The 20091-nt window shown below is 38.5% G+C and overlaps 1 protein-coding gene across 1 annotated transcript in view; it reads right to left on the reverse strand.

Moving 5' to 3' along the window:
• Positions 1-15937, reverse strand: part of DNAH7 (dynein axonemal heavy chain 7) — a 380869-nt gene extending 364932 nt beyond the window's left edge. Inside the window, exon 1 of the mRNA XM_055290080.2 lies at positions 15884-15937. The gene's annotated coding sequence lies outside the window, so the exon portion shown is untranslated. The remainder of the gene's footprint in view (positions 1-15883) is intronic.
• Between the last annotated feature and the right edge of the window lie 4154 nt (positions 15938-20091).

The raw sequence follows: 20091 nt of genomic DNA on the forward strand, positions 1-20091 counted from the left end.
AAACCAATGAGAACAAAGACACAACATACCAGAATCTCTGGGACACATTTAAAGCAGTGAGTGGAAGGAAATTTATAGCATTAAATGCCCACAAGAGAAAGCAGAAAAGATCTAAAACTGACACCCTAACATCACAATTAGAAGAACTAGAGAAGCAAGAGGAAATACATTCAAAAGCTAGCAGAAGGCAAGAAATAACTAAGATCAGAACAGAACTGAAGGAGATAGAGACACAAAAAACCCTTCAAAAAAATCAATGAATCCAGGAGCTGGTTTTTTGAAAAGATCAACAAAATTGATAGATCACTAGCAAGACTAATAAAGAAGAAAAGAGAGAAGAATCAAATAGATGCAATAAAAAATGATAAAGGGGATATCACCACGATCCCACAGAAATACAAACTACCATCAGAGAATACTATAAACACCTCTACACAAATAAACTAGAAAATCTAGAAGAAATGGATAAATTCCTGGACACATACAGTCTCCCAAGACTAAGCCAGGAAGAAGTTGAATCCCTGAATAGACCAATAACAGGCTCTGAAATTGTGGCAATAATTAATAGCCTACCAACCAAAAAAAAGTCCAGGACCAGAAGGATTCACAGCCGAATTCTACCAGAGGTACAAGGAGTAGCTGGTACCATTCCTTCTGAAACTATTCCAATCAATAGAAAAAGAGGGAATCCTCCCTACTTCATTTTATGAGGCCAACATCATCCTGATACCAAAGCCTGGCAGAGACACAACAAAAAAAGAGAATTTTAGACCAATATCCCTGATGAACACTGATGCAAAAATCCTCAATAAAATACTGGCAAACCGAATCCAGCAGCACATCAAAAAGCTTATCCACCACGATCAAGTTGGCTTCATCTCTGGGATGCAAGTCTGGTTTTACATATGCAAATCAATAAATGTAATCCATCATATAAACAGAACCAAAGACAAAAACCACATGATTATCTCAATAGATGCAGAAAAGGCCTACAACAAAATTCAACAACCCTTCATGCTAAAAAGTCTCAATAAACTGGGTATTGATGGGACGTATCTCAAAATAATAAGACCTATTTATGACAAACCACAGCCAATATCATACTGAATGGGCAAAAACTGGAAGCATTCCCTTTGAAAACTGGCACAAGACAGGGATGCCCTCTCTCACCACTCCTATTCAACATCTTGTTGGAAGTTCTGGCCAGGGCAATCAGGCAAGAGAAAGAAATAAAGGGTATTCAATTAGGAAAAGAGGAAGTCAAATTGTCCCTGTTTGCAGATGACATGATTGTGTATTTAGAAAACCCCAGGGTCTCAGCCCAAAAACTCCTTAACCTGATGAGCAACTTCAGCTAAATCTCAGGATACAAAATCAATGTGCAAAAATCACAAGCATTCCTCTACACCAATAACAAACAGGGAGCCAAATAATAAGTGAACTCCCATTCATTATTGCTTCAAAGAGAATAAAATACCTAGGAATCCAACTTAGAAGGGATGTGAAGGACCTCTTCAAGAAGAACTACAAATCACTGCTCAACAAAATAAAAGAGGACACAAATGGAAGAACATTCCATGCTCATGGATAGGAAGAAACAATATTGTAAAAATGGCCATACTGCCCAAGGTAATTTATAGATTCAATGCCATCCCCATCAAGCTACTAATGACTTTCTTCACAGAATTGGAAAAAACTATTAAAGTTCATATGGAACCAAAAAAGAGCTCACATTGCCAATACAATCCTAAGCTAAAAGAACAAAGCTGGAGGCATCAAGTTACCTGACTTCAAACTATACTACAAGGCTACAGGAACCAAAACAGCATGGTACTGGTACCAAAACAGAGATATAGACCAATGGAACAGAATAGAGGCCCTGGAAATAATACCACATCTCTACAACCATCTGATATTTGACAAACCTGACAAAAAACAAGAAATAGGGAAAGGATTCCCTATTTAATAAATGGTGCTGGGAAAACTGGCTAGCCATATGTAGAAAGCTGAAACTGGATCCCTTCCTTACACCTTATACAGAAATGAATTCAAGATGGATTAAAGACTTAAATGTTAGACGTGAAACCATAAAAACCCTAGAAGAAAACCTAGGCGATACCATTCAGGCCATAGGCATGGGCAAGGACTTCATGTCTAAAACACCAAAAGCAATGGCAGCAAAAGCCAAAGAAATGGGATCTAATTAAACTAAAGAGCTTCCGCACAGCAAAAGAAACTACCATCAGAGTGAACAGGCAACCTACAGAGTGGGAGAAAATTTTTACAATCTACCTATCCAACAAAGGGCTAATATCCAGAATCTACCAAGAACTTAAACAAATTTACAAGAAAAAATCAACCCCATCAAAAAGCGGGCAAAGGATATGAACAGACACTTCTCAAAAGAAGACATTTATGCAGCCAAAAGACACATGAAAAAATGGTAATCATCACTGGCCATCAGAGAAATGCAAATCAAAACCACAATGAGATACCATCTCACACCAGTTAGAATGGCAGTCATTAAAAAGTCAGGAAGCAACAGGTGCTGGAGAGGATGTGGAGAAATAGGAACGCTTTTAACTGTTGGTGAGACTGTAAACTAGTTCAACCATCGTGGAAGACAGTGTGGTGATTCCTCTAGGATCTAGAACTAGAAGTACCATTTGACCCAGTCATCCCATTACTGGGCATATACCCAAAGGATTATAAATCATGCTACCGTAAAGACACATGCACACGTATGTTTATTGCGGCACTATTCACAATAGCAAAGGCTTGGAGCCAACCCAAATGTCCATCAAAGATAGACTGGATTAAGAAAATGTGGCACATATACACCATGGAATACTATGCAGCCATAAAAAAGGATGAGTTCGTGTCCTTTGTAGGGGCATGGATGGAGCTGGAAACCATCATTCTGAGCAAACTATCACAAGGACAGAAAACCAAACGCTGCATGTTCTCACTCATAGGTAGGGATTGAACAATGAGAACACGTGGACACAGGAAAGGGAACATCACACACTGGGGCCTGTCGTGGGGTGGGGGAAGGGAGGAGGGATAGCATTAGGAGATATACCTAATGTAAATAACGAGCTAATGAGTGCAGCACACCAACATGGCACATGTATACATATGTGACAAACCTGCACATTGTGCACATGTACCCTAGAACTTAAAGTATAATATATAAGAAAAAGAATATTCAGCACCCCAAAGGTACAATCCACAAATTCTGGCATCCGATTAAAAATTATTAGCATGCAAATAAATCAATAAATATTTGAATATCTTTATCACAGTGGTTCTAAAATCCTATCTACTAATTTCACCATCACAGTTATTTCTTATTCTATTTCTATAGGCAGATTTATTTTCTCCTACTGAATATTTGGGATTGGCATACTTGGCAGTCAGCATAACCTCACATTGGGCTATCATAGTGGAGAAGGCCAGGTGGAAGCGTCTGGAACTTTCCCCACCCCCAGCCAAGAAGGATTATCAAAACCAGTATTACGTCCTGGGTTAGGGAGACAGTATGGGGGCAGATGGCAGAAATTAGTGTCATTCATAAGTATTTAAGGGGAGACCAGGCGCGGTGGCTCACGCCTGTAATCCTAGCACTTTGGAAGGTTGAAGTGGGCAAATCACTTGAGGTTAGCTGTTCGAGACCAGCCTCACCAACATGTGAAAACCTGTCTCTACTAAAAAATACAAAAGTTAGCTGGGCATATGGTGCATGCCTTTAGTCCCAGCTACTCGGGAGGCTGAGGCACGAGAATCGCTTGAACCCAGGAGGCGACAGGGAGCCAGGATTGCACTACTGCACTCCAGCCTGACTCTGTCTCTCTCTCTCTCTCTTTCTCTCACACACACACACACACACACACACACACAAGTATCTAAAGGGAAAATACTTTTGTCAGGGCTCGCATTAAGAATTCCATTGAATTATAAGCTATGGCTTCTGCCTTGGTACTTGGGCAAAAATGAAATGTGTGAAGATTCAAAAGAGGGGCATAAATATAATTGCAGTTAGTATTGAGACATAAGAAAATATAAATTTGTGTCCACGTTTAAAAACCTAATAATATGAACAAATTCTTAGAAAACATAACTTACCAAAACAGACTCAAGAATAAATAGAACATCTGAATGCTCTTATAATCATTTTTGCTATTGAATCGGTTGTTAAAAGTTTAACTGAAACTGCCTCCATATGTATTTTAAGTTCAGCCTAAAGGTTTCTCTGTACATAGTAAACTGTAACCTAACTGGATGTGCAAACAAATTGTAACCTACTCTTGTGTTCAACTGCCAAGCTGTAATCAATCTGGGTGTTTCTGTACCTCTCTTCCATTTACTGTATATAACTTTCCTTTTACTGTCCATAAATATTTTTCAACCAAACAGCAGCACTGGAGTCTCTCTGAACCTATTCTGGTTCGGGGCTGCCTGATTTGTGAATTATTCTTTGCTGCATTAAATCCCATTAAATTTGTTTAAAGTTTTTCTTTTAACATGGTAATTAAGAGACTTCTCAAAAGTAAACTCCAGCTTAGAAAATTGTATATGTGACTTCAATGAAACATTCAAGGAACATACAGTTCTATTCTTAAACAAACTCTTTTTAAGACTAGAAAAAGAGAAAATATCACAAACTAATTTAATAAGCCCAGTTGAACCTTGCTAACAAAATTAGACAACGACAGTATCAACATGGAAAACTACAGGCCATTTGTACTATGTGAAAACCCGAAACAAGGTATTAGTTTACCAAATCAAATAGTACATAAAATATAAGCATTTAGAGAGTGAAGAACAGTTTAAGATTTTTAAAAATATATGAATATAATTTACCTTTTTATTACTGCATAATAAAAAACCTATTTGCCTTTGTCCCAGATTACTAGCACAGAGCTCCTAAAACCCTTGGATTCTCCTGAGGCACACAGTACCTTTTGTTATTCATAACGAGCTTGTTTCCATCATACCTGAGTTCATGCTGAGATGACTCAAGGCAGGGCCCCTAGATAGCTTCAGGATGGGAGCTTATCATCAGAAAGACAAAGCTTGGGATCAGAGCGTTAGAACTTTCAGCCTTACCCACTCATCCACTCAGCCGCCCCACTTTTGGGGAGGAGAGGGAGGCTAGAGATTGTTGAATCGCCACTGGCCAATGATGTAGTCAATCATGTGTATGTAATGAAACCTCGATTAAACACTTTTAACAAGAGGCCCTGGAAGCCTCCAGGTGGGGGAACACATCCATGTGCTGGGATGGTGGTGCACACAGAGCGCACGGAAGCTCTGTGTCTTCCCCGCCCCCACCTACACACACTCAATACCTGGCCCTACTCCTGTCTTCCATTTGGCTGTTTCTGAATTGTATTCTTTATAATAAAACCATAATCATAATTACAAAGCTTTCCTAAGTTCTGTGAGTCATTCTAGTGAATTATTAAACCTGAGTGGAGGTCATAGGGAGCCCCAGATGGTCAGTCAGAAGTATGCATAGCCTCCAGGTCTTACCACTGGGGTCTGAAATGAGGGCGGTCTTGTGGGACTGAGCCCTTAACCTGTGCAATCTGCACTCATTCTGGGTTGTGTCAGAACTGAACTACATTGTAGGACACCCAGTTGCTATCAGAAAATCAGGGAATTATTGGAAAGACACTTCACTGGTTAACAAATTAAAAAAGAAAAATTACGTGATCATCACAAAAAGTACAGTAAGAAAATAGGTGGCAGATCCTTTAGGGCTGACCTTGCCAATCAGCTTGCCCATATCCCATATCTATGTACATAGTGGACCACAACCTTTGGTTACAAGCAAACCAAGTCCGTGAAGGGCTTCTGAAAGCCAGAGCCCCTAAGCTAACTTCTCTAACTTCAAGCCGACTCATCCATTTTTTTTCTACTATCGTGTATGATTATTATAATTTTCTACATGTGCTGTCACGTGAAAGTTACAGGTTTTTAAAAGTAGATGAGCTTCACTCAAAGAGGTAACTCTTTTGTCCTGCTGTTCTACCCTCTAATAATTGCTGTGTAAAATCTATTGGTTTCATTTGTCTAGAGCTTATTTGAGACTTTTTAAACCTGTAATCACTAGGAATTTCTCTTTTCTTCTCTCCGTGTCCCAAATTAATGTGACACAAGAATCATGGGTAAAAGTACCCCAAACTTCCCTTGATTGGGCTGAGTCAAGGCAAAGATTGAGGAAGTGGAGTATTAGCATGTCTATTTGACCACTTTTATAGTCATACCCTGCAATATAATTGTTTTCAGTAATCAAACTGATATTTTTATCTCCATTGGTTTGAGTGCTACAGAACCTAAGAGGGAAATAACTATTTTACTTATTGATCTTTTAATATGCCAATACATATAATTTTTTAATAAGGGATTATTCTGACTTAAATAGATGAGACAAAAAGAAATGCAAGTTCCCCAATAATTTGCAAACTATTCACCTATTGCAAATGTTTCCATAAATAGCCCCCTCTTTTGCTCTTATTCTCTCTAAATTATGACTGGAAAATCTCCTTGAAAACTCTTTCATTTACCAACTCCAAGCTAAGCCTCCTGCCCTCCTCTCTTCTGCCTTATACTGACCTATGGCCAGTGTCAGATGGGCCTCTTAGAGCAAAGCTTTCTGCTCTTCCTTCACCCTCTCCACTGTCTTCACGCACTGTCCATGTGGAATCTTTATTTCTTAAAGGACTTAAATAATGACTGTGCCCCATGAACTGAGGTCATGGTTGGTGAGTTTTCAGCCTCCATTTTTTTCAGTTTTTCAATTCCTGTTGGCCAAGAGCCCCTTCCAGAAATCAACACATCATGCCTCTGTTCTTCCAGGTAACCCTCAAATGGAAGATATTTTGAGGATTGCAGGCTCATTTCAGTTAGCATGATATTGAGCAAGCTATTCTCTATCTTCTTCAGAGGTGTTTATACAGTGGCTCCTGTCTGTGAAGGGTGTTTTCAATCCGCAATCTGAAGGAAAGAATCTCCACCAGCCATATTTTTGCCAATGCTTGTCCCATTCTTTCTTCCTTGCCACTCCTCCAAAACACACACATACATTCTGTACCTCTACTAGCACCCACTATAATCACTGTTTCTACATTCACAGATGCTAAATGGCTTTATGTTCAGAGATGGTTAACATTTTCTTTTTGTAACAAAATCTCTGTAGGTTGCCTTTTTGGATTTTTAGTAATAATCTTACATAGAATATACTTACACAGGACATGGTTCCTAGCCAAAGACATCCAAAAGGTTTGCTCAAAAACATGTCTTGTTGGGTCAGTCTTTATTAAATCCTCCCCAGGAGCCGATATTTTGGGAACAAAATATTACTGGTAAAGAGAAGCATGTGAAGTTTCCAAAAGCAAAACCGTCTGTAACCAATGAACAGATAAAATTTCAAGGCCTGTACAGTAAAGCAGCTGTTAAGATGATTTACTGGAAAATTCCTCCAAAACATAATAGAGGCTGCCCACTACAAAGGAAATATTTTTCCTTCAAGTGCATAATATTAAAGTTCAATATGTTATGTACTCAAATTACCTCTCTATTAAAATCTGGGGTTTTCACGATAACCTCCACCTTGGGGATTTGATTCTCATTCCATCCCAATGAAAAGCCAGGAGAGCATTGGTTGGTGTGAGATTCATGAGGTGAGTTCTAAACTCCAGAGACTCATTGCTTTTGTGCAGCTTCCAGTATCAGTAACACAGGATAGGACTTCATTTCCCAGGCATATAAGTGACTCACACTAAACTAGGCAAATCCGATAACCTCTCACTTTCATTTAAAGAAATGTTCATACAGCTGCCAGTGGGGCACCATGTGATTTTCAAGGCGGGGAGCACAATTGCCAAACAATACTTGCAGGAATCATAGAAGGAGAAAACAATTGTTTCCAGCACCTCCCTTATCTCACTATATGGATGGATAGTGCATAGAGGGACATTCTCAGATGCCACAGCACCTGAGTGTTTTGGTAAAGTCCTGATAGAGACCAGGGAAAGCAGCAAGAGAGTGAGGTGTGCAGCACACAGCAAAGTCACTGCTCCACAGCACCAGAGATCTGGAGGCACACGTGGAACCAAATGGGCCAAAAAAAAAAAAAAAAAGGAATTCATAGTCCTCAGGCCAAGAATTCTCCATTTAATCTCATTCTAGACTCTGCCAACCCACGCGATCATTTATTAGGAGTTAACAGAAACCTTTAGGGAGAAATTTGTTAAGGGTTACAGAATTAGAGCAAGGGAGGAGGAATACGTTTCTAGTGTTCTATACCACTGTAGGACTACTACAGTTAACAACAATATGTAGTTTCAAATAGCTAGAAGGAAAGATATTGAATGTTCCCAACATAAAGAAATGAAAATGTTTGAGATGATGGATATGCTAATTACCCTGATCTAATCATCATACATTATATGTATCAAAACATCATTACATACCCCATGAATATGTACAATTATTATGTGTAAATTAAGAAAGAAAGAAATGTCTTGGACTCCATGTAATGTTGTATTTACGCACAGAACACATTCTGGCTCAAACTAGAAGGTGGAGGTCTCCACCTGTACAAAGGGCACTATTGCACTTACTAGGGGTAAGGACTAGAGCTTTCGATCTACACAGGAAAAGTAGAAATGGCAGTCAAAAGTCACAGTGATGAAAGCTGAAGTCAAACCAAGAGGTGTTCCCTGCCACTTGTCTCTTATTATTTTGAAGATGCCAACTAATTGCAGCCCACCCATCCATCCTTCCTTGTGCCAGAGGTGTGGGCTAAGCCATTGCTGCAGAAGTCCTCTTCAGCAGACAGCTGTTTATCTGGTCATTGATTAATGGTAAGGAGGCTGCTCCTAGCTTTGTATGTTCAGATGGCAAGAGAGGACACTTGGTTTCAATATGTATATCTATTTGATTAAACCTCCAGGCTAAACAATCCTGTTTTTCCTAAGAAATGAACATGGAAATGGTCAAATGTCCACAGAAACACTGGTACAGGAAGAGTATGTTCAATAATCATGAGATATGAGTCAGATGTTCAGAGTGTGATTTTGATAAGAACCTTTATTGTGGGAGAGGGAGGGAGGATTGAGCTATCTGAGAATCAGTTCTGGCTCAGTCCCTTAAGCCTGCTTGGGTGCGAAGGTTTCAGTTCTGTGTCAATGACTCAGCTCTACTCTGTTCAGGGAAGATAAATTAGGTGCCACGTGCTTTACTCTTAGTGAAATAGGTTATTTTGGGGGAAATATGTGGAAAGTTACTTTTTAAGAAATTCCAGTGAATATGCAAGGCTCCTATCTGAAAAGATGCACATTTGGCTTGTTGTGGGAATTTTTTCCTTCCTTATGAAAAAAATCTTGTCTTCAAATTTGTCTGGAACTGTTTACTACATCGCCCTTTTGAGTTGCACCAATAAGAAGGGAGTCAAACACCGTTTCCAATAATACTCTGCTCAGTCATAGTGACAGTATGGCCCTGCCTTCCACACTGCCACACCAGTCCCTGCGGAGGAGCACCTGTGAAGTCTGTTCTGCATCACAGCAGTAAGCAGTCACAGGGCCTATTAGTTACACACAGCAGGAGAGACCTTGGGGTCAGTGTTAGAGTTATGTTGTTCATATGCATGCTAGACAGCTTACATTCTGCACTCCGGTGGCGTGCAGATGTCCTGGAGAGTAAGGCTCCTTTGGTTCCCTCACTTTTCCTTTTGCTAATAGACCCCAGGCTTTGTTCAGGGATCAGGCAACAATATGCTCATGGTAGTTAGGGTCAGGCTCAGAGAGGAGTCATGGATCATCCATTCCCCTTGCTTGTGAATGGTATAGGGATCACGCCAAAAAAAGAAACACTGCTTAGGGGCTTTGGAAAAAGTATTTTCTTCCTAGTAAAAGAAATCTTGGTATGACTGAGCTGCTAAAACAATCTACCCTGCCACCCTAATTTTGGACTTCTTGTTTGGAGAGATAATAAATTCTTTATTGTTTAAATCCCATTGGATATAGTGAAAATTGTACCAAAAAGCATCCTAACTGGTCCTCAGGGGTAGGAACCTGAATTTATTTCAACTTCTGGAAGACTGTTAGGAGCTACAGACTGTCAACTCCTACACGAGCTGAGAAAATAAGCATTCATGGTAAACTGGGGGTATTGAGGAAATTGCAGTTGAATTTGCTCACCTGTAAAATGGGAATATCAGTAGGAACAATTTCAAAGTCTCATCCTGATGATTAATTTAACCCAGGCAAAGCTATTAAAGCAGTTTCTGGCACATAGTAAAGACACAATTTAATTGTCAAGTGTTGTTATAGAGATGAGGAGGCAAGAAGGATTGATCACCTGGGGCTAAATTAGGGATACCAACTAGGAACAAAGACACTCACTTGCAAAGAGAAAGATGATGGCAGACACTCTGGCATGGCCGGCTAGTGGTAAAGTAATATAGAGAAGATCATAATTACAGTTTACCAAGGCCTCTTCATCACGTTCATTCCCTTTGCATGAACACAATTTCCTCAATACCTATAGTTTACCATTAATGCTTATTTTTTCAACTTATATAGTTGATAGTTTGTGGCTCATAATACTCTTCCAGAAATTGAAAGTAAATTCAGATTCCTACCTCTGAGGACCAGTTAGGATGATTTTTGGTGCAATTTTCACCATATCCAATGGAATTTAAACAATAAGGAATTTATCATCTCTCTATACAAGAAGTCCAAAATTAGGGTTGCAGGGTGGATTGATTTAGCAGCTCAGTCATGTCAAGCTTTCTTTTATTAGGAAGAAAAGCCTTTTTCCGAAGCCCCATGTACTCCTGCTAACTACATGGGTGAGCTGGCTGTGACTGCAGCTCTCATCCAGAGTTTGTCTCTAGGGTTGGTTTAGTTTACCTGGTGTGATAACCTGAATAATGAATGACCACTCTCCCCAAAGATGTCAATGTCCTAATCCTTGGAACCTATGAAAATGTTAATTTAGTTCAATGATAAAAGGGACTTGGCAGATGTTATTACATTAGGGATCGAGAGATTATCCTGAATTATCCACAAGAGCCCAAGATCCTTATAAAAAGGAGGAAAGTCAATACTAGGAGATGTGATGATGGAAGCCACAGACTGGAGTGATGTGAGGAAGGGGCCACAAGCTAAGGAATATAGGCAGTCTCTAGAATCTGAAAAAGGCAAGGAAACAGATTCCACCCTAAGCATCCATAAGGAACACAGCCCTGCCTACAGATCGACTATAAACTTCTGACCCCTGAACTGTCAAAGAATACATCTGCATTGTTTTAGGCCACTAAGTTTGTGGTAATTTGTTACACCTGCAACAGGAAATTAATATACCTGACTAATCAGCTAAGACATGCTCCCTAATTCCGTTTGTTAGTTTGTATGTTTCTGCTGCAAGTAACAGAAGCCTGAACTCAAAATAGTTTCTACAGTTAAGGGATCTATTGTCTCACATATTAAAAACAGAGTAACAGAGTCAGGATGTTACAAGTTGGTTCATTCAACAGCTCAATGACATCATCAAAGATCCAGGGTTTTTTTCTCCCAAATCCTTGCTCTGTTTTTTTCAGCACAAAGATTTATCTTTTTGGGTTGGCCCACTCACGGTCAAATGTCGTTTTCGCAGTTACACTCATGGTCAAAAGTGGTTACTGCAGTTCTGAGCACTGTATCTTTACACATTAATGTCTAAAAGTTGGAAGAGAAAACCTCCTGTTTCATGTGTCATTTTTAAAGTACCAGAAGTCTCCCAGTAGGCTTTGCTTCTCATAGCATTAGCAAGAATGGAGTCATTCAGCCATTTCTAAACCAGTCGCTGAGAGAGGCATAGAATCAAGATCCACCTCCTGGGACAACTGAAGGGCTGGCCTCTTTTGAAGGATGTGGTGGCCTAGTTCCTGGGTTGTGTTAGTAAGAAGAGGGGAGAAGGATGGCAGTTAGCGAATAGCAATGTCTGTTATACATCCTCCTCAAGGTTCCTTGTGAGCACTCAACCTTACCAGACAGAACAATCTTCCAAGGTAGATGAGGGCTGTCTTTTAGGCAAGGTGTGCAAGTGTCTATAATTCTCACTCTTTTTGCTCAGGATCTTCTGACTCTAATGAAACACATTCATTTAGTTTATATTTTTAATTGCATAGGGTAAGCCCTAAATAAATGTTTACCGAATTCAGGGTCAATATTTGTGCCTCCAGTGATATTATTGTATTATTGTTTGATTCTCAACCATGTGGGCTGATATTTACAATCTATTGGAGATTTCATGAGGCATAGATATATAAAAATAAAAGTACTAACTTTCACATAACATTTTCTTTGTGCCTTTCATACTTTACATAATTCATTTAACCTTAGCTATAGGAAGTGGTACTGTTTTTAATTCCCATTTTACAGGTAAAGAAATTTAGGCACAGAGAGGAAAACCATTGCTAATCCACAAATTCCTAAAGCAAAACAATTTTCATCATAGCAGTATGTTGTTTTATTTATGGCTATATTTAAATGGATGAAATGTCTAGAAAGAAAATATTGGTAATTTATCTGGACGACTCCAAATACATATTTGATATGGTACCAGGAAAGGAGCAATTAGAGAGCCACCCCTTGCCATTGCTTAACCTTTCCCAAAGGGGTGGCTCTCTAATTATATTTTTAAGAAAGTAATAACAATTTAGGAAATACATGTCTGATACATGATATAAACTGCAGGGGGATTGTATCCAAAAAATTCTTTTAGGTGTAAAATTAAACAACATAAGCAGCATTCAAACCTAAATGAAGGGCTGACAAAAACAAAATGAAAAGTAATGTGTATGTGGAAAAGAAACCAACAGAAAAATATAAACTTTATAAATTGTGGCATAAAACTCATCAACTAGAGGGAAAATGTGAGATTTCAAGTAGTTGATTTAGAATCAAAATCCTTTGGCTTTCCCTAGTTGGAGACCAACATTTTTAATGGTTTTTATATGTTTGTATAACTATGTTGACTATTCTCTACACTAACCTCTTCTTTCAAAAGTATGTATGGAATATTGTGCTATAACCATTCCAGACTTAGAAGCCTAGACTCTGTTTTGGCTAGTGGGCTTTCCCAATCACTATTCATCCATTTTACTGCTATTGGTTTTAGGTATAATAGAAGCAAATGTTTTCATCAATCATTTCATGAAGATAGGGATAGTAATAAACTTCATGTTAAATTTACTGATTCCCTCTAGGAGAGATAATTATGCCTGAAAATGCTGGTATCATTATTCTGGTTGGCACTGTAAGGGAAATTGAGATGGTTTTAAATAATCTACTGAACAGTAGGAATTTCTATACTGAGTAAATAAAGATTTGCTTTAAACAAATTCCCCTCATCTGAGTCCTATTAGAACTAGACTATGTGGTACAAAGTAAACCAAGGAATGCCTTCAGGAACACAAAATCCTGAAACACATAAAGGGAAATAAAAGGCTAATTTATGGTAAAATACAAAGCATAAAACACAAAAGTTCCTAAAGCAAAAAAATTTTCATCATAGCAGTACGTTGTTTCAATTACAGCTACATTTAAACAGATGAAATGTCTAGAAAGAAAATATTGGTAATTTATCTGGATGACTCCAAATAAATATTTGATACGGTATCAGAAAAAGAGCAATGATCCAGATTTTCTTTTTTTCAGAACTGGACTCTAAAACTGTTCTTGTTATAACTATTTCCAAAAGGAGTTGGTTAAAAGAGTTCACTGATAATTACAAATGTACTTCCTCTTTGCATTTAGTTTCCCCAGGCTGATTTATTCTTGCCAAGTTCTGAACACATGATTTCCTCTGAATCTCTAGATTTTAAATTGACATTTCTATGGCATGCTGAATCATTGCAGGTAGAGTTTTAATTAGTCTCAGGCCTTTGGAAACCAATTTGGCAGAATACACAAGAGTCCTACAATGTTTGGGTATCTGACCCAATGGTTCCGATTATGGAAGTCACTTTCAGGAAATAAGACAAAATTCAGAAAATATATTTATGTTAAATAATGTTTGTCCATATGGTAATTATACTAGACAAGATAAGAAATAATCTAAACGGCCAGTAATGGCAAAATGGTTAAGCAAATTATGATATAACCACTGAATGAGATGTTACTGTCTGCAAAAGTTACAATAAAATGAGAAAATTCTTAAATATGACAAGTGCAGGGACATGTAGATGGCAGAATGCAAAATTGCATTTGGCATTTGATCTTCAGCCATATAAAACAATGTGGTTGAATTTCAGTATCTCAGTAACATATCAGAACTGCCTATTGATAGCTTGGAAAAAAGCTAAGCTAAATATATTATTTAGGCACATATACACGTACATGTGTGTTTGCAGGTGTATATGTGTGCATGACGAAACTAAAAAACAAGGAATGAGAAACACAAAATTTGGGATAACAGTCACCTCTGGCAGGAAGGCACAGGGTCAGGAGGCACCAGGGAAAACAAGTACAGGAGACATAAACATTTTACTTTTGGGCAGGGCAGAGGGTCTTTATTAATCATTATGTCATTTCATGATGAATAAACAGAATGAAGAGTGGCCATACATGGACCAGTGATTATTATGTACCATAAAACAAGAATTCTGATTCATTTCATTTTCACCATTATTAAAACAGGAGATTATGAGTGACTTTTTTCGCTTTATACATAAATTTCTGCAATTTCAAATTTTCTTTTCTTTTTTTCTTTTTTTTTTTTTTTGAGATAGGGTCTCGCTCTTTCCCCCAGGCTGGCGTGCAGTGGAGCCATCTCGGCTCACTGCAACCTCCGCCTCCCAGGTTCAGGCAGTTCTCTTGCCTCAGCCTCCCGAGTAGCTGGGACTATAGGTGCACGCTGCCACCCCCGGCTAATTTTTTGTATTTTTAGTAGAGACGGGGTTTCACAGTGTTGACCAGGCTGGTCACAAACTCCTGAGTTCAGGCAATCCGCCTGCTTCAGCCTTCCAAAATACCGGGATTACCAGGCGTGAGCCACCGGGCCCGGCCAATTTCTAAATTTCTATAGCTAGCATTATACTTTTAAAATGTAAAAACAGTAAACTGGTCTAGAAAGCTTACAGATTAAAAATAAATTCAATAGTATGTTACACCTGCGTCTGGATGCGCTAAACTTACCCAATTAAGGTGAGGCAATTGAACGGAAAGCTAGAGGTTAATTAAAACTAAACTGCAAACAGTGGTTATATTATCTAGGCCTGATTTTATTTTCTTAGCCCTGATGATTTAGTCTTCTCTGAGTATCTGACCAAACTGGGCCTTAAGGTAACAAACTCAAAGTATTATATTTTCTTATAATAATCATAACAGCTAACATTACTTTAATAATTCATTAATTTTACTATGTGACAGGTACTGTGCTAATACTTTTCATCCATGGTCAGATTTAATGCTCACAGTAAACATATGATAGTTATTAATATTATCCATATTTGACAGATGAGAAAACTGAGGCACAAAGATATGGGCCTTGCCCAAAGATTACACCACCAGTAAATAAGGGAGCTCAATATCGGAGCTTAAAATGGATCAACCCGCCTGCTGAGGAAATAAAAAAAACTTTGTCCAATATTCATCTCAATAAATACTCATTTACCAAAGTGGAAGTGTAATAAGCCTAAGAGAGGATCCTAGGATTCAGCTCTCGGAACCCTGTGTGAGAGTAGATTTAGGGCATAGGCTTTCAGGGTATGGGTCAGGAGACAAAAATTGGAGAAGTACAGATGCTATTAGTCCGTTCTCATGCTGCTATAAAGAACTGCCCAAAACTGGGTAATTTATAAGGAAAAAAGGTTTAACTGACTCACAGTTCCACATGGCTTGGGAGGCCTCAGGAAACGTACAATCACGGCAGAAGGTACCTCTTCACAGGGTTGCAGGAGAGAGAATGAGTGCTAGCAGTGGAAATGCCAGATGCTTATAAAACCATCAGATCTCGTGAGAACTCAGTCACTGTCACGAGAACAGCATGGGGGAAACCAGCCCCATGATTCAATTACTTCCCACTGGGTCCCTCCCGTGACAGGTGGGGATTATGGGAACTCAAGATGAGATTTGGCTGGGGACACAGCTGAACCATATCACTGGGATATACTGTATCTCAAGGATATATTGGCAGAATAATATAGTGCTTTGAGCATGGGATCAAGGGCTATAACTGCTTAGGTTTATATACTGCCTTCACGATCTTTTAGCTCTGTGACCTAGGAAAGATACTGGAGTTCTCCATGTTTCAGTTTCTGTAACTGTGAAGTTGGGATAACAGTAGTACCTACCTCACAGAGTCATTGTGTGTATTCAATGAGTTAATCTATGGCAAGCACTTAGAACAATGCTTGGCAGACAGCACTTACTAAATGTTAACTTATAATTTTAGCGTACATTTTCACAGTTCTTAATCTTTACCCTCTTTCTCTCTCACCACCTCTCTCACCATCACCACCTCAGTTCCCCACCTCATTCATTGTACAGTCATAGTTTGCTCTGAATTATTTGGGAAATGAAACAAGGTATAAATATAGAATGGAAGATAACCTTTATAATATTATAAATTCACTTTCATGGTATGGAGTAGACTCAAAAATGCAGAAACAGGTATTTTTTTATTTAATACACCACAATTTTCTTTCTATGAATAGCATACTTGCATTAAAGTCTTAGCTCTATCATTAACTATATAATCTTGAGAAAGTTTCCACTCAGCCTCAGTCTTCTCACTTGGCGGATGGAGGTGACATTGCCAGGATTGCCTCCTGAATGCTTTATTCTGGAGTGCTTCGGCAAGTTTCTTCTTTCATTCCACGATCCACATTTACGTTTAGTGAGTACTTACTTTGTGCCAGACTCGTGCTGGAGGCCTGACATGCAAAGTCTCTGTTACTTTGAGTAATTCATGCTGGAGGAACATGCAATCCTAGACTGGTGTGTGTGTGTGTGTGTGTGTGTGTGTGTGTGTTGCCGCACACATGAATGCATGTGCAGGGGTGATGAGGCAGGGTATGGGATACAGATATTCCAGTTGCAAATAACAATTTTCAAATTCTGGAAAATACATGAACCACAAAGAGGGGACTAATAGCTGGATTTACCTTGGCCATTCAGGAACAGGCTCCTTTCATTTTGAATGAAACATATGCATATTTCCATGGGGTTTTCTTTTCACCTATAATTGCCCACATATGAAATACTTGTTTTGCATTTGTGTTGGATCTTTTACGATTCAACAAATCTTTAACTCAGCTTCTCAGGACAGAACATTTGTTACTGTTTGGCAGAAATTTTCTCACTGTTCATGTTCAATTATTCAGTTAGTTAGATAGAAAATAATGATATTACTACCCTTTCATGCTTATCCCTTGACATTTTCCATAAATAGAAACTTTGTTCATTGGCTAAAATCCTGTTTAATACTATCAAATGTCAAAGGCAGGATTTAGTACACTAGTCTTCTTGGAGAAAAGAATGTAGGTCTCTAATTCAATTACAAATCAAACTGAATTTGATAGCCCCAGACTACCTGCCAATAATATTTCTGTAGCCACAAATAACCTCTCATCTCAGCATTTTAGTTTTTGGTCAGGTCAGAAAAAGTTCTACTTTGGGTCATGTTAGTCATTAGTTTGCACATTTCTTCAAATGTTCATTTAGTACCCACCATGTGCATATCCATTCAGCAGAAAAGCCACCAAGCTAACCAAGGCCATACCTAGATGGTGTCAACATTAAGCTACCCTACAAACCCCAAAGGCTATGGTTTTGGCATCTAAATAAAGGAAAAAGACTCCAGAAAAAAGTCTAAACTTTTTTTTTTTTGATCTATCATCAGGATATTTGGTATTGCTTAAACTGAGCCAAAAATATTTTAAAATCTTGCTTCTCAAAATGTAATTCGAGAAGAAATACGAATGACTAATAAACCACAAAAAGATGCCTGGTCCCACAGTGATAAAAGAAATGAAAAATAAAACAAGACAAAATACTATTTTATCCTATTAAATTGGTAATGACTTGAAAATTGATAATATCCAATGTTAACAAGGGTGGAGAAACAGGCACTCTTACTTAGCTAATGGGCCTTAGTATGGCCTGATTTTTCCACTATAGATAGATCAGAAAGCTGAAAAAAAATAGTATTTTTTTTCCAGAAGGAAAAAATCCTAATATGTATCCTTTGACCTTGAAATTCTACTTTTAAGGAATTATCTTAAGGAAATAATCATAAATGTACACGAATGTTTGCCTTCAAGGATAATTGCTGCACTGTTTTCAACAATTAGTTTAAAAAATGAAACATCCAACATAGGGAATTGGTTAAATAAAGGATACTATACCCATAGAATGTAATGTATATAATCATTAAAAATAATGTTATGTTAGAATATTCTGTGACAAGAATATATTTGTTTTTTTCTTTTTCTTATTTATTTATTTATTTATTTATTTTTGAGACAGAGCTTCACTCTGTCACCCAGGCTGGAGAGCAGTGGCACAAACTCGGCACACTGCAACCTCCGCTCCCAGGGTTCAAGCCATTCTCCTGCCTCAGCCTCCTGAGTAACTGGGACTACAGGCCCGTGCCACCACACTGAGCTAATTTTTGTATTTTTAGTAGAGACAGGGTTTCACCATGTTGTCCAGGCTGTTCTCGAACTCCTGACCTCCAGTGATCCACCTGCCTTGGCCTCCCAAAGTGCTGGGATTATAGTCGTGAGCCACTGCGCCTGGCCATATTTATGATATATTAAGTAAAAGAAAGAGATGAACCAACATGTTAGCAGTGATTATCACTAAATATATGAATCTAAGTTGATTTTTTTTTTTGAGAGAGAGTCTTGCTGTGTTGCCCAGGCTGGAGTGTGGTGGTGCAATATCGGCTCACTGCAAGCTCTGCCTCCCAGGTTCACGCCATTCTCCTGCCTCAGCTTCCCAAGTAGCTGGGACTACAGGTGCCCACCATCACGCCCGGCTAATTTTTTGTATTTTTAGTACAGACAGGGTTCACCATGTTAGCCAGAATGGCCTCGATCTCCTGACCTCGTGATCCGCCTGCCTCGGCCTCCCAAAGTGCTGGGATTACAGGCATGAGCCACCGCGCCTGGCTCTAAGTTGATTTTTTAAATTTTTTTTCATTTTTTGTTTTTCTGTATTTTATGTGGTAAATGCATTTACCACTTTAATAAAAATATTTGTAAAATATAATGTAATACTTTTAAGAAAAACATTTATGAATGCTTTTTAAACTCCTATAAACTTCTAAATGCTATTAAAGCAAACAGATGCTGGCATTCATCTTGCAATCCCTGTTAGAATAACTTTGTTAAAATATATATTCTGCTAGTTTTGTCAATTGAACTCCAAATAATATAGAATGTAATATTTGTTGAAAACACTGTAAACACATAGGATTCTAGTGCCCCTTGTTAAACATTCTGTATAATACATGAAGTAGTTATGCACTGTTTTAATGGACAGCTGAGATTTGCAAACTTGCACTGCTGTCCATGGGAAGCATAAGGAAATAATATGAACTATTGACAGATGTAGGTACTTTTGTAGTTGAATTCAAAATAACAGAAGTAGAAAGCAAACCCTCTTTGCTATCCAGGGTGGCCTGCATTAAATTCCTGCCTCTGTCCTTCACTGACTGTTGTATAGACTGAATTTTGTCTCTTCCCAAATATTCATGTGTTGAAGCCCCCAGGGTGATGATATTTGGAGGTGGGGTCTTGGTAATTAGATCATGCAGGTAGAACCCTCATGAATGGGATCAGTGCCCTCGTAAGAAGAGATAGGAAAGAGATGAGCTCTCTCTTCACCATATGAGGATACAAGGAGGTGTCTGTTTGCCAGTCAGGAACTGAGTCGGCCAGCACTTGAATCTTGAACATTCAGCCTACAGAACTGTGAGAAATAAATTTATATTGTTTAAGCCACTCAGTTTACGGTATTTTGTTAGAGCAATTTGAACCAAGACAAGCTATGTTACCTTGGCTGACTCATTTAACTCCAGTAAAAC

Source organism: Symphalangus syndactylus, chromosome 8, assembly GCF_028878055.3.
Source record: "Symphalangus syndactylus isolate Jambi chromosome 8, NHGRI_mSymSyn1-v2.1_pri, whole genome shotgun sequence".
NCBI lineage: Eukaryota > Metazoa > Chordata > Mammalia > Primates > Hylobatidae > Symphalangus > Symphalangus syndactylus.